Genomic DNA, 26,351 nt, shown 5'->3' on the forward strand with positions numbered 1-26,351 from the left:
GCCTGATTTGTTGCATTAGATGCAGTTGCAGCATTTCTTGCATTTTTTGCAATTGTGTCTGTGACTTTATGCTAATTACAATACAATGACCTTCCCTGGTGTACATACATTGGCCCTCATTCAGAGCCGTACGCTCTGAGCAGAGCGCACGCTCTGAATGAGGGCCGGCCTCCATGAAAATGGAGCGTCCTCCTGGATGCTCGTATATCTGTAGGTCACCACCCACAGGCTATACGAGCGAGCGTGAATTTTGATGGCCGCGATGGTTGTGACCATCGCGACCATCGAAATTGCGAACCTCAAGCTCCGGAGTGATTTTGGCTATCAGAGCCAAAATCACTCCCACTGACATCACTAGTGATGTCAGTGGGCCGGCTTCTGACGGGAGGCGTTCCCGTGAGAACGCCCCCGTCAGGGAGGCACGCCCCCGGCACACCTACCAAAGGGGGCGTGCTGTCAATCAACATCGACAGCACGCCCCCTTTGATCAGACACAACGAGCGAAGGACTTTCCTTCGCTCGTCGCGTCTGGCGCATGCGCACGACGGAGCTCCCTCCGTCGTGCGCATGCTCAGTCCATAACATCGACCAACTTGCGAGCGGACAGCTGCTCGCGAGTGGGTCTGAATCAGGCCCATTATGCGGTTTCGAATATGCAAGGGCTAAGACACCCATCGTCAGTGTCTACAGACTCTGCAATCATGCTTTGTGAATCTTTAGATGCCTCCATCGCCATTTAAACTTTCCTCAGCCCTATGCTAGATGCAGATCATCCATCTGTGCTTGGCCTCCAATGTGATCAAGTCAGCGTCTCTATAGCCAACCCCCTGTAACCACCCAGGAACCCCCAAAACATTTCTAATACACTTCTTGGTGCATGCATCTGAAACCGTACTGCAACTCTGTACAAACATCATGGGGATGCATGCGTGGATTAACTCAGACACATGCGCAGATGAAAATCATTGAAAATCAATGCACAAGAAAATATAAAACACATTGGCCCCCACAGGAAAAAACACACACATTGCTCCCCCTCCCAGGAAAGAAAACAATCATATTGGCCCTTACAGAAAGCAATAAAGCACATTGGCCCCCACAAGAAAAGAATAAAACACATTGACCCCCACAGGAGAAAACATACACATTTGCCCCTACAGAAAACAATTAAACACACTGGCTGCAGCAGTCAGCGCAGAGTCCATCAGCTTGCCCCGTGAAATAATAAAAAACAAGACTTTTTGTCACTGCTTTTACCTTGATCTTACCTTGAAAAAAACCCCAGGATGGGTGTCAAAACACGTCGGTATGGGGGATACCAAGTGGCACTTAAAGGTTCATTACCCGGTGATTGGAACGGAGAAACCTGTGCAGTGTCCGGAAACTACACAGTGGAATTACAACAGACGCTCATAAGAACTGCCCTTTGCCAGTTATCATTTTCACTTGGTAATTGTTTCCTTTCCAGCCACTAGGGGACACCCCCCTGATCTTTTTATGCACATTTGTTGGTTTATTTTGTATTAAAACTGTACTTCACTATATACATCTCGTCTCTCTCTTATATGTGGATACTGCATTGGTGTCCTATGAGGGAGGCACTTCAGGAGATTGGAACATATACCAACTAAACCTTTTGATGTAATGAATATTTTAGCGCAAGTTGATGAGATTTCTAATTGTTTTCGTAATAAAACACACTGACCCACGACATGAAAAAAAACACATTAGCTCCCAAAGAAAAAAAACAAGCACATTGGAACCTACAGAAAGCAATAAAACAGACTGACACACCCACCCCCCAACAGGAAAAATAAAAAGCACATTAGCCCCCACAAGAAAACATAAAACACATTGGCCTCTGCAGGAAAGCAATGACAACAAATTGTGTATGCCCCTGGCCTGGGGGGATATTTTATGTCTAGGGTGCCAGGGAGTAGGCTAAGATCAGGAGGCCTGGGGGTAGGGTGGGTTATGGTATGTTCCAGAGGCAGAGATGGTAGTTAGGGTGTGTAATGTATTGTGAGGCCATGGGGTAGTCTGGTTAGTCAAGCCAGCTCCTGGATCATGAGCTCCATATACTCTGCACCGCTGGGGTCAGAATGTAGTAGTAGTGGGATGCAGAGAGTAGTGTGGATCAGGGAGCAGAATGGGAGTAGTAATACTGGGAAACAGGGGGTTGGATGGAAGTAGTAGTAGTGCAGATCAGGGGCAGGATGGGAATAGTAGTTTGAAGCAGGGCAGGCTTGGAATAGTAGTAGTGCGGAGCAGGTGACGCTTGGAATATAAGTAGTGCAAAGCAGGGGGAAGGCTGAGAATAATAGTAGGGGCAGGGTGGGAGTAATAGTGTAAAGCAGGGGCAGGATGGGAGTAGTAGTGTGGAGCAGAGGGCAGTATGGGATTAGTAGTGTGGAGCATAGGGCAAGGTGGGAGTAGCAGTCTGGTGCTGGGGGCAGGGTGGAAGTAGTAGTGTGGAGCAGGGGGCAGGGTGAGAAATGTAGTAGTTTGAGGCAGGATGGGAGCAACAGTGGTAAGCAGAGGCAAGATACAGGGTGTGAATAAGTGGGCAGGATGGGCTGGGAAGAAGAAAGCTGAACACGAATCACCACCACTCCAGGCCAGAGTTACCTTCTATCTGCATGGGTCCTGACCGCCATCCCTCTCTCATGCTGTCAGCAGCCAGTGTGCACAGCTAGGGGTAAATTTACTAAAGTGAGAGTTTTTAGAAGTGTTTTAAAAGTGATGTTGCCCATAGCAACCAATTAGAATCTACTTAACATTTGACTAGTACATTCTAGAAGATAATAGCTAGAATCTTACTGGTTGCTATGGGCAACATCACTTTTAAAACTCACTTCTAAAAACTCTCACTTTAGTAAATCTACCCTATAGAGTGAGTTGACAGCTCCTGCCACCCACGTGACGTCCTGCTCCTCCAGCTTCTACTCTACACAGCTGCAGCCTGCACACATCCCATTCCATTTCAACCCTGCATGGACCACCTCAGCTCCAGCAGCCCCAGGGGATGGCCCGGCATCAATCATTCCATAGAGACAGAGGTGCAGTCAGCTAGGGCTGAGGGGACTGATGATGAGTGGCTAAGGCTGAGGTGGCTGACGGCAGATGGCTAAGACGGTGGGTACTAATGGCAGGCGGCTAAGGCTGAGGGGGCTGACGGCGGATGGCTAGGGCTGAGAGGGCTGACGGCGGGTGGCTAAGGCTAAGGAGGCTGACAGAGGGCAGCTAGGGCTGAGTAAAAAAAGGATCTATCCGCATCCCTGGGGGAGAGGAGGACACCACAGTGATGGTGTAGCCGGGAGCTTCATCACACACACCTTCATCACACACAAATACTAATCCTAGTTCATCACACCTCAACTCCCAGCAAATCCAATATCCACAAGAAGAGCGCACCTGACCTACAACTAATGGCATTACAACTGTGTTGACATGTGCAAAAGGTAAAATATTAGGCCGATCCTAAGCACAGTTGTTTGTCTACTCTGGTAATGTTTTGGACCATGTACAATTATTTTCTTTTGTTTGGTACAACTATCCTTGTCCTTTTTTTTTTTAAAAGGTTTTTCCATTAATGCAATTTGTTTCAATATCACAATATTACATTACAGTCAAAAGTGTTAGTGGAAAGAAAAAAAATGTGAGACCACCCATAAAGCAGGATGATGAAAAGCCAAATACATACATTTTGCATATTGTGCCTTTGTAAATGTATAAACACATTTTTTAATTGTTATTTATACATACTTCATTTCTTTAAGGTCCATCTTCAGTAGGACAATCTGCTAGACTACCAGCACCACTGCTGCCTTTTGTTAGAAGTATGCAAAAGTCAGTCCATGCTGCAGACACCTCCCTATGCACAGCCATTTGGTGAGTATCTGTGATGAACATAGGCAAAACTAGAGATCTGGTAATTGGTGGTCCCTGTTTTAGCACCATGTCAGATACTGTGTTACTGTTTTTTTTTTTTAAATTATATTATATATTTATATATCTGTATATGTTCTAGAGTTGCAGGGGGCAGGGTGCCTTATAGGGAAAAGGAAACTTCCACTTATGCCGCAAGCGCGCACTCCAAAAAAAGGGGCATGGCCACTCAAATGGGGGTGTGGTGTCTCCAGCCAGACCCCCTTCTGTGTCCCCAGCATATCTTGTGGTACAGTGCTCTGCGCATGCTCAGATAGTGAACATTTATTTATTTATTACCAGTTATTTATATAGCGCACACATATTCTACAGCGCTTTACAGAGAGTATTTGTCTATTCACATCAGTCCCTGCCCCAGTGGAGCTTACAATCTATGTTCCTTATCACATGCACTCACACACATAAACACGAGGGTTAATTTGTGTTGGGAGCCAATTAACCTACCAGTATATTTTTGGAGTGTGGGAGGATACCCACACAAGCACAGGGAGAATATACAAACTTAGGGGTCATTCAGACCCACTCGCGAGCGGCAGTAAGCTCGCAAGTGGGTCAATGTTCCCCACTGCGCATGCGCACGACGGAGGGAGCTCCGTCATGCGCATGCGTGAGACCCGGCGAGCGAAGGACTTTCCTTCGCTCCGGGTCTCGCACCAAAGGGGGCGTGCTGTTGATGTTGATTGACAGCATGCCCCCTTTGGTGGGCGTGCCGGGGGCGTGCCTGCCAGACGGAGGTGTTCCCATGGAAACGCCTACCATCTGAAGCTGGCCCCACTGACATCACTAGTGATGTCAGTGGGAGTATTTTGGCTCTGATAGAGCCAAAATCACTCCAGGGCTTATGGTTGAGAAACCCGACCACAGGGTTTCACTCGCAAGTCCAATGGTCGCGATGGTCAAGACCATCGTGACCATCTTGTTGGACGCTCGTATATGCTGTGGGTGGTGCCCCACAGCTATACGAGCGTCCAGGAGGATGCTCCATTTTAATGGAGGAGGGCCCTGATTCAGAGCGAGCACTCTGGTCAGAGCGTCCGGCTCTGAATCAGGGCCTTAGTGCTGTGAGGCAGTAATGCTAACCATTACACTGTCTGTGCTGCCCAACACATATGCTGAACATGTGCAGACCCACAAACATACTTAGCATATCAAACCTTATGACCAGAGATTCAGAACAATGGTGGCAATAGACATTCTCAATGTTTAGTAATGCTGCATGGTCCATCAATTATGTACATATATACCTCTTAGGAGTCACATAGAAAAGGTGCCAGTACACACTCGCTAATGATAATGACTTGTGTCATGGGCCGGGCTCTGCGTATGTGTAGAAACACTAATTTACAGACATTTTCATTGCTTAGCTATAATAAACAGGCTTTCAAATTAATAGATATTATTAATTTTGAGGCATAACAGATAAAGCAGCTCAGTAAATTTTGACCCAAGTCAGATATTCTTGGTTGTAAACATACAGGAACCATTAAAAAAGCAGTGCTGTATAGAACATACAGTACTTGCAGCACACATACAGTGATTCATAATACACCAATTTAAAAATAACAAAACAAGATACTCTCTTATACATCTGTATGAAATAAAATAAATAAAATGACCCAACAATAAAAAGTAACTACTAGTGTTTGTGTTCAGAAAGTTCTGTATTATGTCTTCAATACTGTATGTCAATATTGCACATTTCAAAATATAGAACATGCAGTAACTTGATTAGCAATGAGATTTGAATATGGATAAATAGACAGCCAGCCCCTCCTTATGTGTCTCCAGCCCAGCCCCCTTATGTGTCAGCAACCCAGCCCCCCTTATGCATCTCCAACTCAGCCTCTCTTTTGAATCTCCAGCCCAGTCTGCCTTAAGCATCTCCAACCCCCCTTATGTGTCTCTAAGGGGGTGCACCCCCGGACCAACCCCCAGTTTCTCCTATGGTGATGTACCAAGAAATGCATTATCATTTTGAATTTTAGCCAAATGTCTTCTTAAGTATTTTAAAAAGAGCAAAATTAGGGTAACATGTCTGGATTAGCTCTAAAAAGTGGGAGAGCACCATAGTGAAGAGGGTTAAAATAATGAAATGTATGCATGTACTTCGAAAAATACAAAAGCTTTATGAGAAATGCTTGTGAATTTCTTTTCAGACAGGATGATAATATTTATCACAGTCAGTTATATATCTGCAAATTGTGCAGTTCAAGTACTTATAGTATCCAGTGTAGACTGCAGATAGAAAGCCTGTTCTAGATATTGAAGAGCAATTTGTAATATCCATTTTAACAAGGTGATCTCTTATGTTCCATCCTCTTTGGTATGCTGTCATAGATGAGGCTCAATGAAAGGCTGGAATTGTTGGATCACTGGACACAATGGGCCACAAGGTTTTAGACAATCTTTTTATGTCAGCACTGACATACTGTAATAGCTTTGCTGTGTTTGCTTTCAGTGCCATTACCAGAAAGTCAACCTCAAATGTTAAGTTCTGTAGCATTTCCATGCCAATCTCTTCATTATCTACCTAGACTCCAACAGATGTAATCTGCTGGGATAGGAACATTATGTTATCACTGTAGTCATTCAGACTTGTGCATTCACATAGCATATATTCACATATGATATATTATACAATACACACCAGATTAATTCTTCTCATTAGACCCCATCCTCATACTCTGCCTGGAGTGCTGTACATGCCTTTTCTTGACACTTTTCCATGTATGAAAGAATATACATTTTACTCAACACTTAAGCCAATTGTTCCCATAGTTCTTTCTAAATCTTCTGGACTCGGACCATCACCTGTGTAAACTGTTACTTTCCACAATATTTCATCCTTTAATTCTGTATCCATTGCAAATTTATTTGTAGTATAGTTTTCTGCACCTTTTAGTATAATGAACTCCATTATAGGTATAGCTCCTATGTGTATGCTGCACACTGACATAGTTATGCAGCTTCAGTATTTAGCTTAACACTCTGTGCTGTCTTCACTCTGTGCCTGCATATGTCTAATGGCATCTGTGTGCTGCTGGGCATTTCAGCCATGAAACAGCTCAGTGCTTAACAAGTGGAGTGTTTTTTTTTAGCAGTAATGTGGATGTACACATGTACTCCCAGTTATACACACTACAGACTCTCAGCATGAAGCAGAGCTTGAACGGAGCATACAGACCAGCAGGTGGTGACTCTACAGTATGTTGGTTGTGGTGCAGGATGCAAGTTGAAATGGCACTGAGGAATGCATTATAATGCAGGGTCTCACTAAGCTAAGTGAAACACGTCTGTGTCCCACTTCTTCACAGTGACAAGATGGTGATGCGCATGGGTATCTTTATTATGTTCTGATGCCTCCCTAATAGAGCATCATGGAATCTGCACAGTAGTGCTCTCCAACTTTATACCAATTTTTTTTTTTATTATCATTATTATTATTATTATTATTATTATTATTATTATTATTATTATTTTATGATGTGGGCACCATTATTATAACCATAAAATAATTGTTGAATTTGTCATGAAAATATTTTAAACACCAATTAATGATTAATGAATATGTTCCTTAAAATATAATTAATAAATGATATTGCGTCTTAAATAAAATGAAACTATATTTTACCCTTAATATATTATTAAAACAGTGTTTCTCCAATGAAAGAATTATCATTGTTACTGTATCTGCCTCCATAAGTGTAGTAGAGCCTTAACATTTTAGTGCCCTGTACCAAAAAGACCATCGACACCCCCCAATTTTGAAGATTGTGACATTAGGCAGCATGTGCAACCAAAAAAGGGGTGTGGTCTTGTGGGGAGGGAGCATATATATATGTGTGGAGATGATGGTTCTATGACATTGGGAAATAAATGGGACATAGTATTCTAATACATGGGCTAGACGGTGTCTGTGACTTAGAGCTATTCCCATGAATAAAAAGACTATGTGCTCTGCAGACTGAGAGGAGATGGAGGATGAATGAATTTGACAGGAAGGTTAGTGCCCTCACATTGGCACAGGCTTCAAGGGAGGTTCCATTGCCTGCTTCCTCTTCAGAAGGTAAAAGTGAAACCAGTGCTTTTTCAAATGTTACCAAGTATACTACACAGCATATTACACAGTAAAACACACTACACAACACGCATCCACAGACATAGCACTCCACTAACCTAGCCACCATCCAGGAGGCGGTACACCCGGTTGGGTAACCAAAACAGCCACTATGGTACATTAAACAACTCCTCTGGACCTCCAAATCACCTGTCTCTGAACAAAGCACCAGTACAGCTTCAGAGTGCAGGGGACAAGCCACACTCAACCACAGCTACGTGCCCCAGTTTATGGCTCCAGCTGGCTGTTGCAAAGCAGGATGACAGTGTCCAGATGTGAGCACTGGGGAAGGACCAGCGGCCATTGCTCTGGTTGCTGGAGACAAAGCTCTTTATGGCTTGACCTGTGAGTGAAATTGCAAAGGAGGAGAGAGTGGACAAGGTAAGGAGCAGGGCCACATGGGAGTAGTGGTTGGGTCTGGAAATGAAGGCAGCAATACAGGCTAAAGTGTTATAGTGACTCTGGCTGCAGGGTGCCATTTCAGGCACCATTCTTTCCAGATGCTGGAACTGTGGAGGCAGCAGTGGTGCTACCCACAGAGCCCTGCATTCTGTGCGGTGGCACGGTCACTCCTAGTTAAAGCCCTTGCATGTAGTTATAGTGTCCAGAGCATGTGCATAGTATAGCACCCACCAATTGTGCCAGTGAGGGGGTGTTTCCAGCATGTGGGGGCACATTAAAAGGAAATAAAAATAGCATTAAGGGGCAAAAAAATTACTATAATAACTATTCTCTATTATTGGTATTAATCAGGCCTAAACCTGTAATAATGGGAAAGAGTTGTTAGCTCTCTGTAAAGATGAGTTCTTTCAGACAGCTGATCTCCTGTATGCAGTCCCCACTGCACACAGGAGATTAGCCATAGGACAGACCTCAGCTTTGAGAGGTAGAACAGAGTAAGAGAGATGTGGGTTTGAACCAGGTGCAGTTGGAAAGGAGCAGTGGAGGCTGCCATTTTGGATTGCTAACCCTTCAGAACATAATTTCACAAACTCCACATTATAGTCCAGGGTTTAAGGATACCCAAGCTTGAGTCCAGATGGTTACACTAAATCACATGGATATTCTTAAAACTTGGACTCTAATGGTGGAGTTTAGGATACTGTTTTTTGTGTGTACTAATTAAAAATATACCTTACCTAAATAGAGGTTTCTCTGCAATAAGAACCATCTGAAGAAATTCATCCACCCAGGGTAGATTGTGTCTTCAGTCAGTATTCACTATTCATCTAGGAGATCACATGGTTTGGATGGTGCCTGTTTATGTAGAAATATAACAAATGTCATCATCATACACCAGAGGTAAAAGCTTAATAATGTATCCCTTCCTGCCCTGTTTCCCTCCATCCTTCCCATTGTCTCTCCAGAATCCTTCCCCTTGTCTCTCCAGTCTTCTATCCCATCTCTACAGCCTCCTGTCCCCTCTCACAATAGCCTTTTGTCTCTACAACCTCCTATCCCCTGTCAATCCAGACTCCTGCCCTGTATTCTCCAGCCTTCTGCCCACTGTGTCTCTCCAGCCTTCTGCCCCTGTGTTACCCCAGCCTTCTCCCCCCATCATTCAAGTCTCCTGCCTCCTGTCACTTTAGTCCCATTTTTCCAGCCTCTAGCCCAATTTCACACCAGCCCCTACTGCCCCTGTCTCTCCAGACTATCCTGCCCCATATCTCTCCAGCCTCTCCTACCTCATGTCACTCCAAACTCTCTTGCCACATGTCATGCCAGTCTCTCTTTCCCCATGTCACTCCAACTTTTCTTGCCCCATGTCACTCCAGCATCTTTGGCCCCATGTCACTCTAGCCTCTCCTGACCCATGTCTCTACAGCATGTCCTGCCCCATCTCTCTAGCCTCTCCTGCCCCAGGTCTCTCCAGCCTCTCTTGCCCCCTGTCACTCCAGACTCTCCAGCCCCATGTGTCTGCAGCCTCTCCTTCCTCAGGTCACTCCAGCCTCCTGTGTCACCTCAAGAAAAAAACACCTCCCTGGCCCCTTCCAATTTACCTAATTTGATAGCCTGCCTGCCCTGGTTCTTTTTTTGCTGCACAATGTGGAGGAAAGACGAGGTGGTGACATGTGCATACACAAAAGGTGCATGTCAGGTTTTGTGCCTCCATGGAGAGCCACTGGGTCCTAGTGCCAAGAGGCTGTGGTCCTCAGCAGTCAGTGGTGGCTGTAGGGTCAATTTTCTTTCATGAGCCTCTTACTGGGCCCTGGCCTGGAGCAGGCATCTGGAGCACGAGCTCCAGCAGCACTGCCCTCATGATACCCCTGTCCTTAATTAAATCATAATGATTGTCCTCATTTTAAGTGTATTGTGATTCCTCTCCTTCTGTTTAGCCAAATAGATGCAGACGCATTACGGTGATTTACAGTAGCCTGAAATTGTATAGTGTTTTTTTCCATGGGAATTTGACTATTGCCACAATAAAACAAGTAAAAAACCACCATAAAAAAAGATGGACATCGATGGGGTTTACAAAACCTCATCAAACTTGCTTATTAGTCAATGCAGTGGTTTGGTGCCTGTGATGTCCTGGAATTTTTAAACCCAGCAAAGCTGCACTTAATAAAAGTAAGAGTCCTTAATCTTCCCTTCTATCATCTTCCTCTTTTAATTATTTCAGGATGACAATTAGCAATTCATGTGAAGGATGTGTGAAAACCAGGAAGCAAAATTATCAGGAAAATGTGGCCAGCGCAGATGCATTTGTGTTAGAGGCTAATATACATTGCTTCCTGGTTTTCACACATCCTTCACATGAAATGCTAATTGTCATTCCTGGTGATTTCAACATATCTATTGATAACCCCATTATCTATTGATAAACCCATTGACTTCTTCAATGGCTTCTAAGTACTCAAAAATGAAGTCCAACATATTACTAAAAATCCCACTCACCACACCCTTTATCTAGTTTTACCTATGACCCAGCTGAATCACTAATTTATTAAACTTGTGCTGATGATTGTTACCATAACCATGTCCTTCAATATCTTTGCTTTATCCTCACATCAACCCTCACCAACTCCAAAACTTGCCTGTTAAATGGAGCTTTTCATAATTAATTTGTGAGTTTTGGGTATATTAAAGTGGCAGTTTTTCTGGAGATCTGGTGATTCAGCTATAATCCAATAATGATCAATGAGGTCATGTTGCTTTCCATCATAAAAATGATGTGTATTTACATCTGCCTAGAGCTGATGGTAATTGGAGGCCTCTTATAGAGTGTATATATTTTAAACTGCAGGTGTACATGGACCAAATGTGATTGAACATGTTCTTACTGTGCCTGAGAATGCCCATTCCTGCACCCATTCTTAATTTTTGGTGAAAAGGGCTGATACTCAGGCCCAGTGACATGTACAAAGGGGACACTTATACCTAGCCCTGAGATTCTGAGGGGCCCTGGCCCCTCAGGAGTCTCAAGAGACCTGTCCATGTGTCCTCCTTGCCTCTGCCACTACTAAAATCAAAGCAAAGGCATAGAAGGAGGGAGAGAGGATGGCAGCTGGGCACAGTGCATGTGAAAATATGATGTCACTACACTGGAACAGAAAGGATCTGGGCCTAAGCCACCAGGGAAGAGGAACATCAGGCACCAGGTAAGTGTTGACTGGGCTAAAGAATTATGGGTTGGGCAGTGGGGGGCTGCAGATGTAGTGGGAATGGAGCTGAAGACACAGGACTGGGGAGACACAGGGGCTGGGGAATGAAGCTGAGAGACACAGGGGCTGGCGAATGCAGCTGAGAGACACAGGGGCTGGGGAATGAAGCTGAGAGACACAGGGGCTGGGGAATGAAGCTGAGAGACACAGGGACTGGAGTATGAATCTGAGAGACACAAAGGCTGGACACAGGGGCTGGGAATTAATCTGAGAGACACAGGGTAGGGAATGAGGCTGAGAAACACAGGGTGCAGAATGAGTTTGGGAGACCGTGGATCAGATGAAGCTGAGAGACACAGGGTGAGTGATAAAGCTGAGGGTCAGATGATATTGATGCTGAGAGACACAGGGATGATGAGTGGATTGCTGGAGATGGAGACACACAGGATGATGAGACTGGAGACACGGATGGTGCTGGAGTGACACCGATGAGGATGAGGCTGAAAGACACAGTTGGGGATGAGGCTAGACAGACACAGGGAATGAGCCAATGTCCAACCTGCATGTACCTACTTGAAGGGGATAGGGGGCCCCAAAAAGATTTGTGCGCACAAGGCTCCAAGATTTATGTTGCTGGCCCTGCTGATACTGTATGGCACTGCTGACCACTTGTGGTGTCCTATAAAGTTTCTTATTATTAATAATAATAGTAATAATAATAATACTACATGAATAACACATTCCACACTTCAAATGTGCATTTGCATTTGTTAGGCTAGCGGAATGGGTATGAAGTCCCAATGCCCAAATACTGAAGGTTGAAGATACTGACAGGGGAGGTAAGTACCCTAACCCTACCCCTCTCCCCCCTAACCCTAACCCTCCCTTAGTGGTGCCTAACCCTAACCTTCCCCCAGGGGTGTCTAACCCTAACTCTCCTTCCTGTACCCCAAACCTAACCCTCCCAGGGGGGTGCCTATCCCTAGCTCCCCCTGGGGTACATAAGCTTAATGCCTAACCCTCCCCAGGGGGGTGCCTAACCCTAATCTCCCCCTGGGTACACTAAAACTAACCCTCCCCCCACAAGTAACATCTTACAGGGCCCTGCTTACCTTTGTTCGGGATTGCAGCTATCAGGATTTTGTCGACGGGCTAAAGATAGGCATCAGCATCCCAGCCACCAGTATATTAACTACATCCCAGGCTAGCTAAGTAAGCATTTGCAGCTCCTTCATAATTGTCACATCAATGGGCATAGTGCTCACTCTTCATCACTTCCCATAAGTTTAATTTATGTTATAATAATTAACATTATTATCTACAGTACTCTTGAAACAGGCAGAGAAACTCAATGTAATTATAACAGTAATATTTAGTCATATTAATCTTCATCTTCTTTAACATTATCTGAATGTGTATTGTTATTATAAGAACAAAAATTCACTGCACACTTTGTCTATAAGCGATCCATCACAACTGATATAAAATTATCCTTCAATGTCATTAACATTTCTATCCGAATGTATCAATCAGGGGCCAGCTTTTTTAAATTAAGGTCAAGTATACCAGCAATCTGCTTAGTGATCAGCAAAAAAAGTAATCAGAAAACCAATTTAAACTTTAAAAAGTACATCAACATGAACTCAGTGTAAGGTGGTGTTATAGCTGAATAAATGCAAAAATAAGTTATGACATACTTGATAAAAATATAATAAATGAGAAGAAAATGCTTATATTCTTTCAGTAGTTAAAGAGAGGTGAGCTGAAATTAAATAATTACATATATACATCAATATATATTACTTTACAATATACATTCCAGTCAGTTGCATTAAAAGAATCTGGTTAACATCACTTAAATGAATGTTTAAAAAATTTAAATAACCCCCACACTCATGACTAGTCTAACAGAAGCTGAATGAATCACACTGCAGTCTGTCCTAGCAGGGTCTTTGAGATATATGTTGGGCTTGGGTAATACTGAGGGAAGCGGCTGCAAAAGGGCATATTTGCCCCCTATCAGCAGTTGGCATGGACACCTTCTGGGCCCCTTGAACAAGCTAGGCCCTGGTAATTAGAACACGCTCTCCCCCCTTTTGGCACCTCTGCCTACAAGTGTTCTCTATACACTTGATCTGCTTGCTTGCTAGTTTTGTAGCTGGAAGAAAAAAGAAAAAGTATTCCTGTAATGGGGCTCTCACAGATCAAATGTGTAATATATTAGTAGTATTCCTAATACAATAGTGACTCTTTCTATTGCACAAAAACCTCTAAAATATAACCTTTAACCACTTGCCTGGCACGGACACTTCAGATGCGACCATACCAGACTGGGCTTTCCCTGACATGGTTGCATCTTCCCACTAGGCGGCTGTGGGAAGATTATCAACATGAGAGGGACCTCCCGGCCATCCCCCATGCGCTGCGTTGGCTCGGCCAGTCCTCATCTGGACAGCTAATCTGTGTGTGCCCAGCCATCTTCAAAGTGCTGCGATGGCTCAGCCATCCCTAATCTAGGTGGCTAATATGTGCCCACCCACTCCTCCTGGTGCTGCAGCTGATTGGCCACCCCTCTTACCTGTACAACCACTGATCTGTGCCTCCAGCCATCCCCCCACCAGCCACCCACTCCCCATTCCTACTGGTGCTGTGTTGGCTCGGCCAGCCATCTCATCTGGGTGGCTAATCTGTGTCCCCGGCCCTCCCCCTGGCACAGCTGCAGTTGTGTGACTGACATGTGTATATATATATATATATATATATTTTTTACAATTTTTTGTATGTTTTTTAATTTTTAACATTGATGTAATTTTATTTTTATTATGGCGGTCACGTATCGATCAAGATTCTATATGGGGCCTCCGATTAGGTATAGTTTACTATACAGTAAACTATGGATGGCCACTGACCATAAATGGTTTGCAAACCATTGATAGTCTATGACAAATGTTTTTGCCATCGCTGACAGGCACCGCTGCTGCACCAACTATGGCAGGAAACCATAAGGAAACTTCAGTGGCTGCGGTCTCAAACCATCAATAGTTTCTGTCGATGGTTGAACCCATTGGCCTCTGATGGTAGAGTTGTCAATGGCCATCACTACAGTATACCATAAAAATTGCTATTTTTATGGTATACGGTGTTTCAAAAATGATTTCTATATAATTGTGCTGGAAAAGTATTATAAAGATGTTCTTGACCTAATTCAATCATAAAAAAATGTCAATTTTGTAGAAGTTTTTTGAAAAAAAATAGTCAGTTAAGTGTTTAATAGATCCTTAAAAATTAGGTCAGCAAAATATTTTTCTTTATCTTTTTATTACATTTTGTTTTTTATATATAACATATTCTGACATAACATGTGTGAAAGTGAATTAAAATTATGAACACCAACCATGTTTTTTGTGTTTACTTTCAATATGTAAATTCATGCTAAACAATCATTTCTTTGTATGCTAGATAGATGTCTGTAGATCAGGGGACCAATAGTGTTTGTATATTTTTTTAATTATTAATTAACCGTGGTATATCAGGGATTTCTTTACTTGGTCACCACTGATATAGTTTGCAAACATCCACATAGACATAAATTACACACTTCAACCCTCCGTTATCATGAATAGAGACAGTTGAACACATATATACTCATAGGAGTAAGTGATCCAGCGAAACGCGTGTCAGGAGAGACATGCGGTCCATGGCTTCTAGCATGCACTATGTGCTTGTAAAATAAAAAAACCACAGATCATGCATACCTAACGAATGTGATGGATGTCTATTAGACGTCTGGGCTATGCAAGTGATTACAAGTGACCCTCAGTACATACCATTATAATTTCATGAGACTACTGCAAAGGTCTGTGTGTGTATGTGTGTGTGTGCACGCCCCATAAGATAAAACTATTGTGGGGTTATTAATAGGAGACATGTAGTGCACAGTGATTAGTATGCAAAGATACTAATTACTGAATACACTGTCCTAATGACTATGATAGATGTTTATCAGACATCTGGACTATTCAAATGAGTACATAGGACCCGCGATATCTACTAATTTTTTTTATGTCTACGTGTATGTTTGCAAACTATAGCAGTGGTGACGAAGTAAAGAAATCCCTGATATACCACGGTAAATGAATAATGTGAAAAATATACAAACACTATTGGTCCTTTGATCTACAGACATCTATCAAGCGTACAAAGAAATTAATGTTTAGCATGAAGTAACATTTTGAAAGTAAACACAAAAAATGTGGTTGGTGTTAAGAATTTTAATTCACTTTCACACATGTTATGTCAGATTATGTTACATATAAAAAACAAAACATAATAAAAGATTAAAAATATATTTTACTGACCTAATTTTAGAGATCTATTAAAGGTTAAATTTTAGAGATTTTTGAGCAATACGAAGAGTCACTATTGTATTAGGAATACTACTACTATATTACAGTGAGTAACACATTTATTCTGTGAGTGTCCCGTTATGGGAATACTTTTTCTCTTTTCTTCTGTTTATTTTTATTCCCGAGTGCACCTTCCCATAATAGATAAAGATTTATCTATATTGAATTGAAAGGAGATAAGACGCTTTAAGTCATAAAGCGGATTCATTCTTCAATTAGTTTTCAAGTTGGCAATCTCTGGAGAACTTACCATTAACCAGCAATTGTAAGGGTGAAGATGAATCCCAGATACAAGAACCCTGCAGCTTTGTTCTTTGCTATGTAATGTTGGCTGTGTATAATGATATGAATAGTACAGTTTCATCCCTAGTGGTTGATGCAATGTAGAGCATAAGTGCATTTTTTTGGGAAATTGTGCTTTTTTGTAATGTCCATATATAAAATTCTTATACATTGTTACCTATACAGATTCAGTGCATTTTGAGCTGACACCTGCTAATGCTTTTAGAAGCAGAATGAATGGAGCCTCATGCAAGCATTGCTGAATACAGTAAGGGAGTGTTCATTCATTCAAGTGTATCCAATACAGACCACAACATAAATACCTGTCAGGAGGCTGTTACAAAACCCCTGTTGCAAAATACTAACTGATGATGACGAAGATGACGACAATGACTGGCTGCTTTAAATTGGCTTAGATTGTCTTTATCATTTACAATTATTATTATTAGTGTGGCTTCAGCAGTCTACTCTCATTATTTCCGGGACCCCAGCCACTTCATTAGGCATGCCAGACCAATTGACACCCCAAATTTCTGCCAAGCGTACACCAACAGGAGGTCCGACTGGGTCCTCAAACCTTAGTATATCTTCTGAGATCCAATGTTACCACTTTGTGAAGTCTTCTTCCAAACCCATCCAGTGGAAGGCTCAGAACAGGCTCCCCTGCTCAAAATTCTGCCCAGCGTACACCAAAGGGAGGTACTACTGAGACCAAAACCCCCCTAAAACCTGGCCAGGATCTAACTGTTCCACCTTGCATTGGTTTTATCCCATTCAGTGGTGGGGTGTCTAAATGCATAACTGGTTGGGCAAACAAACAAACCAATGAATTTTATATATAGGATTATTATTATTATTATTATTATTATTATTATTATTCTCATTTTATATGTCACCAAAAAAGTGTATGTAGCACCATACAGGGATATTACAAACATACAAACAATACAATAGCCCTTATGTAACAGCCCATAAGTTGCATACTTATTGATTCTGGTGTTAGCTGTTATTGTTTTTTAAGTTATTGCCACTTTAAAATTATGGGCTAACTCAATGGAATAAATCCCATGCCTGTAACTTGCAGACTATTAAATAAAGGCCAATAAGTTCAAACAGGCAGTACATTGGGGAAATTGCAACTGAATGACAGACAGTAATAATAGCAGACAAAACCCTAGAAGGGCAGACAGACAGGATCAGAGTTGCTGAATGAGTGGGGGCATACTGGAGAAAGGAAAGTGCAGAGTCTATTAATCAATAGAGTTTTAAAATGTGAAAATCAGTCAGGAATTTGCAATGTCTAACATTTAATTTAACCAATCAAAGACAGCAGCAATATGTCCTGTGCACATGTGTCACAGCTGGGTGAGCTGTACTGGATCAGCTGGATACTTTACAAATAAGCACATACTGAGAGGCTGCAACAAGCAACATCAAAGGTAGCCAAGAACCACTAGTTGGTCATCACTGCCCTAATACCTACTACTAATGTATAAATGTTGATCCTTTTGCATCATCATGAAAACAGAATAGCAATTAGGACAACTAGAGTAACAGGATCCATAACCCATTATTAGATATTTGCCAAAATACATTTTCATATATTGGTCTGGCTGTGTAGAAGCCAACATGCAACATGCAGCTACTTTATTGAAAGGAGACAAATTATAGAAAAGTAACACTTAAGTGAACATTGCCATTGTATAAGAAAATAGATCAGCAAAGTTAAAATGCTAAGACAATTCAAGTTAGGTACCCAGAGACGCTACTGTTTTTGGAAGTCAGAACTTGTGAAATGGCAATGTCATTAATCATACTGAGACATGTATAAAAAAATAAATTGATAGCAGGAGTGGTGCTTGTCAATTAGCAGCTGTTTAAAGGATGGTGATTCGACTACTTAATCAAAGAAATAACTTAAAAGGAGAAGAACAGCGTTAGTGGGTATCCAATACATGTGATCCAATAAAATTTCATATACGGCTTGGTCAATGTAAAAAACATACATTTATTATTAATAATGCAAAGCAAAATAACACATTACAGTTAAACATACTAAAAAAGGATTGCTTGCAGAGTTGGTAACATACTTCATAAACCCGTTAATGAAGAACAAAAAAACAAAACAAAAACAGTGTGCAACTGCTCCAATATAGTGCTCTATTCAAGTGACCCCCAAAAAAGTCCTGTATGAGTCACTTCTTTCAAAGTTGTTAGTACGGTTGGATTAATCTTTGATAATTCCGGTTTATTATCCAGTAAGTAGAAAAGCTTAGTATTACCCAGTAAGATAGGTCCAAGCAGACATCAATTAGCAAGGCTTGGTCCTGAGGAAGGTGAGGGTTTATTCCACATGGAAATGCATTGAACTGCATGTTGGATTCTCCTATCCTTATCTCCCGAACCAGTTATGCAAGTAGAGACACCCATGTACACCATCTACTGCTTCCTACCAGGATGATTGAAAGAATGCCTTGCTATGTGATGTCTGCTTGGACCTATCCCACTGGGTAATATATTGTATACATATATTTATATATATATATATATATATATATATATATATATATATATATATATACATACTAAATAATGTCCTAAAATTAAAATTACAAAATTCCAAGGTACTTATTCCTAAAACAATAAAAAAGTACTCTGAATGTAATGCAAAGTACATTGCTTTTTGGAATATTGTTATTAAGTAGATGAACTTCAGATGTGTTATTTTACACTGTGGAACCAAGTTTTGGGTGACTCGGCCACATCCATCAATTTGCTCAAAATGTGCATTTTATTTGCATAAATATTAGAGATGAGCAGTTAAATTTTACTTGGTTCTTTACGTCAAATTAGTGCAAGTTTGGATTTATTTTATTTGCTATCCAAAACACATGATAGTCGGATAGACAATAAGATTAGTTTTTTTTAGACCTGAACTTAACCGAGCCAAACCGAACCTCTCATCTCTAATAAATGTAATAACTGGAAGCGACAAAACTACTTTGCTAGATCGTAATTTGATGTGCGTCATTTGAACATCTGTGTACGAATGAGTCTCAATCTCTATACGAAATGCTACACTGCAGGGGCCACGGCTTTTTCTCACACCAAGTTCTGTTGAGCTTCATCTGTTACTTTGTACATTTTAAAACTAATTCCTGTGCGAGTAAAGTCACAGCCCAGGGTCTCTATTACATTTCGAGTGTTTTTTGGTGCATCTGCGATTTGAACACCACTCAGAGCGTCTCAGACATATCGGGTGTCTCACGCCCTATGGCGTAAAGATGCTAGGTGTATGAGGACACATCTGTAGCAGAAGGAACAGGATATGTTACTAGTGAAATGGTGACTACAGGAAACGTGTAGATGAAAATATGAAATGTAATATTCTGTACACAGCTAATTACACTTCTTAGATCTTAATCTATATTTAGATACTAAAAGAAATGAAAATACAGATTAAGATAATATGTAAAATGTTAATGGAAGGAGGATGAATCCTGTCTTAAATTGATCCTTGAAGATTATTCCAGAAGTTGGTTTTGCCATACCATAAATAAGTAAAGGGATCACTTAATATGTATCACCATTTTCTTTTAATCATTATTTTTGTAACATGAAAAAGATAAGGAAATTGTTGTTCCTTTGGGGTAATGCATGTAACTAAATCTGTCCATTAAAAAATGTAAGTTGGTCAGCTGAAAAATAGTCTTCTCCTCTTACCAATTATCCTTCCAGGATAATGTTAAATTTGATACTGTAGAACATTTATTAATTGATATGTCTAATATCATAATTATATTATATGAATATAGCCCTTAAATCCTCTATTCAGGTAACTAATTTTCAGTTCACACCTCTTCTAAAGTATAGGAAGTATTTGAATTTATAGAACTGAAAGTTAACTCTATGCGAACTAGGTATCCTAAATGTGAATATATATCTTATTTTTATGGAAATGTTGATGGAGCAATGGTTTGGGAAAATAATTAGATGTGTAAGTGAATGAGATTTTGTGGAAGGATTCATAGGAGGGTTACGCACTGTAGCGAGTCATGTGTAATATATACATTAATTCACTACTCAGATATGGAGACAGCAGGGTTAGTTGACTTGATAGTGAATATCTAAATGTCCAATGAGGCTTAAATTAGAATCTAGAATGCAATATTTAAAACTGCTTCAAATATAGGCAATCATTTCTTTATTTTCAAGATGCAACTGTGGCTTTAATAGTAATCAGCAACCATAGCTAGAGGTTGTTTAGAGGTTCAAATTTAATAATTTGATTATAAAATAATAGTGCACGTTTTTCAAAGTAGAATAATGGAGGGTCCAAATGAGTGTTTCATTAATACAAACTGCAGAAATATTTTATTTTGTTTTGAATACTATAATGAAGGAAATCAATACATCCTAATAAAGATTGCATTTAAACATCAGTGAGTTGAATTAAATAGGAAAGCTAGACTACTGCCCTCACTTGTCTCATATTTTCATCATAAAATATCCCTTCCACATCTACGTCCAATAACTCTGACCTTAAAATTACATCTCCACAAGCCTTTTTTCCATTTCCATGTGCACTCTGGAATGTTATATACAGTATACTTGTAATACAAATTTACATCCAGCTATGATCAATTCATTTAAAAATCCCCCAACCCATTTGTCATTACAGAAACCTTGCATACCTTCTCTGATTATACATGCCTGCAATTCCTTTTTAAAGGGCATGCTCATTCAACCATACTCCCTAACCCAGAGACAGACAACCTATCAGAGTAGCAGCATCCTATTGTACTCACTCCAGCATCCTACTGTACTCACTCCAAGCACACCTTTTAAGTTACACTCCAATGTAGCCTTCCCCTTCTATTTTTTGAAGTCCACATGATCCTTTTCTCTTTACCATTATGTTAATTGTGCTGTTATTATTTGTCCAGGCTGTTAAGTCATTCACAGCTTCACTGACAGTTTCACATATGTCTGAATCTTTTGCCTACCTACAGTACCTTCGTTCAATTTGATTTTAACATTCTAATTGACATTGAAATTCTCTAATTTCATCTATCCCAGCAAACTTCATCTCCCACTCATTGTGATCTGCACTCCCTATACCAAATCTACTCTACCACAGCTTCCTTTTCATCTTTAGTTTCTCCAAATCATTATTTCCTTTCTCCAACCACAACAACTTTAATTTAACTTGACCTTATTCCATTATCTCCACCATTGCATCTAAATTTGTTAAGGCAATAACTATAGAGTGGTGATAAGATTCTTTTTTTCTGATTCATGAATCCTTCACCTTAAGCAAGCCAACTTCCTATTAAAACTATATAAACATACTAATACTAGAATGTTCCCAGGTCTTCATCCAGGATCAGTATGAAATACCACCAGACACATGTCCGGCGGTTTCAATCCTGATGGCGGAGATCGGCAGTGAAGTTCCCGACAGGTAAATATTTCAACTATTACTAACCTAACCCCACCACCCTAACCCTAACCCTCCTTTAGAGGTGCCTAACCCTAACCTCCTCCCAAGTGCCTAACCCTAACCCCCTCAGTAAGTGCCTAAACCTAACCCCCAATTCCCCGCAGCATAATCTTAAGTCTCCCAGGGAGTGCCTAACCCTAACCTTCCCCCGGTGGTGCCTAACCCCCCTTTTCTCTAGGCTAAACCTAGCCCTTCTGAGGGGGTGCATAACCCTAAGTCCCCCCACCCCAGGGAGCCCCTAACCTAACCCACCTCCCACGGCTGTCCATGCCCAGTGCCCGGCTTATCTTCAATCAGTATGCTGGGCGTCAGGCTCCCGGCATAGGTAAAATGACAGGCAGCAGAATTTTGAAGCCTGTCATTAGACCCCTGCAGAGATTAGACAGTTGGGAAGCCGACAGATGGCATTTCAACCATCGGCTTCCTGACTGCATCCCCTTCAACCACAGGGTTTATCACTACAAGGTATTTTCAAGGTTTTGAGAAGGACAGGTCATTATGCAGGATGTTCCAATAGTGAGCACAAGTGACAGGACACAGATAGAATGCATACCAGAGCTAGAAAAATCAGGACTGGCAGCAGACAAATATGTAGATAACACAATCCTGAGTCAGGGCTGGTAGAAAAAGATTATACTGTAAACACAGACAATGCTGGATCAGGGCTGATTTCATAATGCTGGGTCAATGGTAGTAACTACAATAAAACAGGTAGGATCACACAGAGAAATGTATTATTCATATCCTGAAGTTAACCCAAATATGGATTCAAAATAGTAATCTACTATATAGTTATTTGCCACAATGTGTCCTATTCTTAGGCCCATATAATTCACTATACAGTCAAATAGATTTGAATCAGATAGCCATTTTGTAGAATGTACATAAACTTCCTATATACATATGTGAAAATACAATAAAACTTAACGTTTAATAGGTATATTAATTAAGATATGTGTGTGAAAAAATATATAAAAAATCAGCAAAATATTAAACAAAATAGACAAAGTACAGTAAGAAAAGAATATAAAAAGGAGAGCTGTACATCATACTATGCCCAGTATATAACATTAGTAGAGAATGTGCGTGTCTGGTGGTTATATACAATAATAGACCATTGGGAAAGTGTAACAATAGACAACTGAGAAAGTGTAAATTATTTTTATGAATGAGTAGAATACATTATTAGCCAGCATACATAAACATTCAATAAGTAGTTAGAATATATAGTGTGTCGCATATAAAGTGTATGGTGTTAAAATTGTTATTGAATGGCCACTCAAAATATCATAGTGATATAACCTAATTCAGTTAGATAAAAAGGTTTGAAATGCCTTTAATGCAAATAGTGTATACATTATAATCAGTGTTCCCCAAATTGATCTATATAATGTTTTATAAAAATAAATATGAAATAAAATGTTGTCTTTATTAATACACTATAATGACAATTAAATCACTAGTGTGATGGGCAGAGGATCCATGTAATATATGTAGAGCAATTAGCCATGCAATAAATAAAACATAAATAAAACATAGATATGTGTCCAGGTTCATAACAAAGAAAATATGTCTGCCCGATTATTAAGCTGTTTTAGGTGCTCCGCAGTTAGTATTAGAACAGTGTCTCATTTACCACAGCTGCATGTACCGGCTGCTCACATGAAATCAGCAAACACTGTTGATGCCACTATAAAAGATAGACACTTAATGTATATAACTTTTCCAATGAATCAATATTGCTTATACGGTTGAACTGGCAATGGGAGAGACGCTGTTCTTGTAGTGGACCAGTTGGTAGTATTGTATGGCCAAGTATGTGCACAAAAGCAGTCCAAAGTTATGATAAAGTATATATGAAAAAGCAAAGCGAAACACATATTAGCTTTGATCTGTGCATGCCTTTCATACAGTACATATGCCTTATCATTAACCAACATGTATCTGCATGTATGCTCTCATTTTTAAGATTATTTTCTTACTTTATCTACAGTATCATTTTTATATTTTGCTGATTTTTAATCATTTTTGTACACAAATATATTATCGTACCTATTAAATGTTAAGTTTTATTGTATTTTCACATATGTATATATGCACTTTATGCACATTCTACAAAATGGCTATATGTTTTGAATCTATTTGACTGTATAGTATAGACAGTAACAGTTTAATATGGGACATGGCTAGAGGAAGACAGTCTGTGACAGTTAAACTTAGCTGAATTAGTATTGATGGCAGACAAGAAGTAACAGTTAAACACTGCTGGGTTAGGGACAGTACCAGACAAGCTCATAATCCTGGAACAGGCCAAGAACAAGGGCTGGAGAAGTCAGCATAATTGAAAAGACAAACTGAGTCAGCAACAAGTAACACTACACAGAATTGCAGATTCAGTTACAGCAAAGCAGGACTTTCACTTGCAGTGCTGGAGGTGAATTGAGGCTATCTAAACCTATATTGACCAATAGGGTTGTAAGGAGAGAACCCTAGGCCCATAGAATGGTCAAAAATATAGACAGCAGTTGTTTTAAAACAGCATTAGAACACTTTCCATTTTTGCTATGGATGTCTGGATGTCACTATGTCACAAGCCCAGATACTAGGCAACAGTTCCAAATATGGTGAAGACTATCAGTACTTCAAACAAGATCCACTTATCTTTGCTAAAATTACTCTTTCCCATATAATATCTTCACCTTACTAGTGCAAAATAATGTTATATAATGTCATATCCCAGACATGCCACCCTTAAGGCGATCCAAGACCAATCACTCAAAGCACTTCATAATCAATGATGTAAGGACAATGGGATGATAGTAATTTAGAACAGAAACAGATGTGGTTTTGGGGAAAGGGATGATTGTAGTAGTTTTAAAACATCTAGGGACAACACCTTGAGTAAGCGAAAAATTTAAAATTATAGTGAAAATACCTGCTAATTGGTCCGCACACTCACATAGTACCTTCCCTGGGATACAGCCAGGACCGGCAGCCTTCCTAGTATTTGTATTTCGCAGGCAAGACCTAACGTTAGACTCAATTAAGTTCCAAGAACTAACTAAATGGGGTCACTAATTTTTAACCGCATGAGTATAATTAGCTTCCTCAAACCTTGCATAAAATTTATTAAACTCATCTACTGAGGGCCTCCCTGCCTTTAAGAAATCTGAATCAGAAACCTTGTAATCGGATAAATGCTTAATCCCCTGCCACATAGACCTAGAGTCACCAGATTCCCTAAAATGACACTCGATCCTGTTAGAATATGCCTCTTTGGCCTTTCTTCAAATTTGACTAAGCTGCTTTATAAGCTAAGCAATCCTTAGATCTAAATGCACTATCTCTAGCTCTCAACAGAGAAAATACCTCATCATCATCATTCATCCATGGTTTTTCATTAGGGAAGAAACAAATAGTCTCTTTGTATGTAACGTTTTCCATAAAACAATTCAAATACAATAGGACCAATGAAGCTAACACATCCACTATATCATAAGAACCTACCCTGGCCTCCTCAAAACCAAATCCCAATCAGTACTGTACATTCCAGGCAACCCTGAAGTTTCAATAAATCCACCTCAGGCCAGACAGTAAGAATCCTAATAACTGGCCCAGACTGACTGATGAAATAATGATAAGTTGGCATCAAATAAAAGGATAGGTGATCAGACTGCACAGGAGGGATTTTATAAGCTTTCTTGATGTCAGTGTATATGTGATTCAATGTATTATTAGCATGCGTTGGTAGATCTGCGTAAACTTTGGAAAAAAAAAATTCAGTTTAGTCTGATTAAAGTCACCAGCGGCAATAAAGGTACAATCCGGATGTACAGTCAGTTGTTTGTTAAAAGAAGTGAACAAAATATCCAGGGCCTTAGTGACATTGGCCTGAGGCAGGATATAGACCATGGACAAAATGACCACAGAAAACTCCAGAGGCAAATAAAATGGCCTACACTTCAGAAACATAAGCTCCCTGCCAGCTGAACAGTGGGACTCAATTTTAACAGCATCCAAGCTCCATTTGTCATGGACATATGCACAAAGCCCACCATCTCTTTTCTTTCCAGACTCTAAACTCCTATCAGCCCGGAACAAGGTTCTCTCAGGTAAAAGGAGTAATCAGGGTTGTTACCACCTAGCCAAGACTCAGTTAATACTAGTAAGAAACAGTTTTTAAAGGACTGATTGCAGTCCATTCTTAGCCTTATCTCATCCATCTTATTAGGAAGAGATCTGATATTGGCTAAGAATAAACTTGGGAGTGAAGGGTTAAATGGATCAGACCTTAGTCTCATCTGTATGCCAGCTCTCTTACCCCTTTTAGCCTCCTCTGCCTGCAAGGGTGATGATGGTACTGTTCCAGGTTCCCCTGCCTTGATTACCTCCACCACCAGCCACCTTGACCCCTGGGCTGGCTCCAGAATCTCCAGCTCTGACACTCCTGGTTGTGGGGGTAGCTCCCACCAGCATCAGCAGTGTCAGCA

This window comes from Taudactylus pleione, unplaced genomic scaffold (genome assembly GCF_031769625.1).
Source record: "Taudactylus pleione unplaced genomic scaffold, aTauple2 ptg000918l, whole genome shotgun sequence".
Taxonomy (NCBI): domain Eukaryota; kingdom Metazoa; phylum Chordata; class Amphibia; order Anura; family Myobatrachidae; genus Taudactylus; species Taudactylus pleione.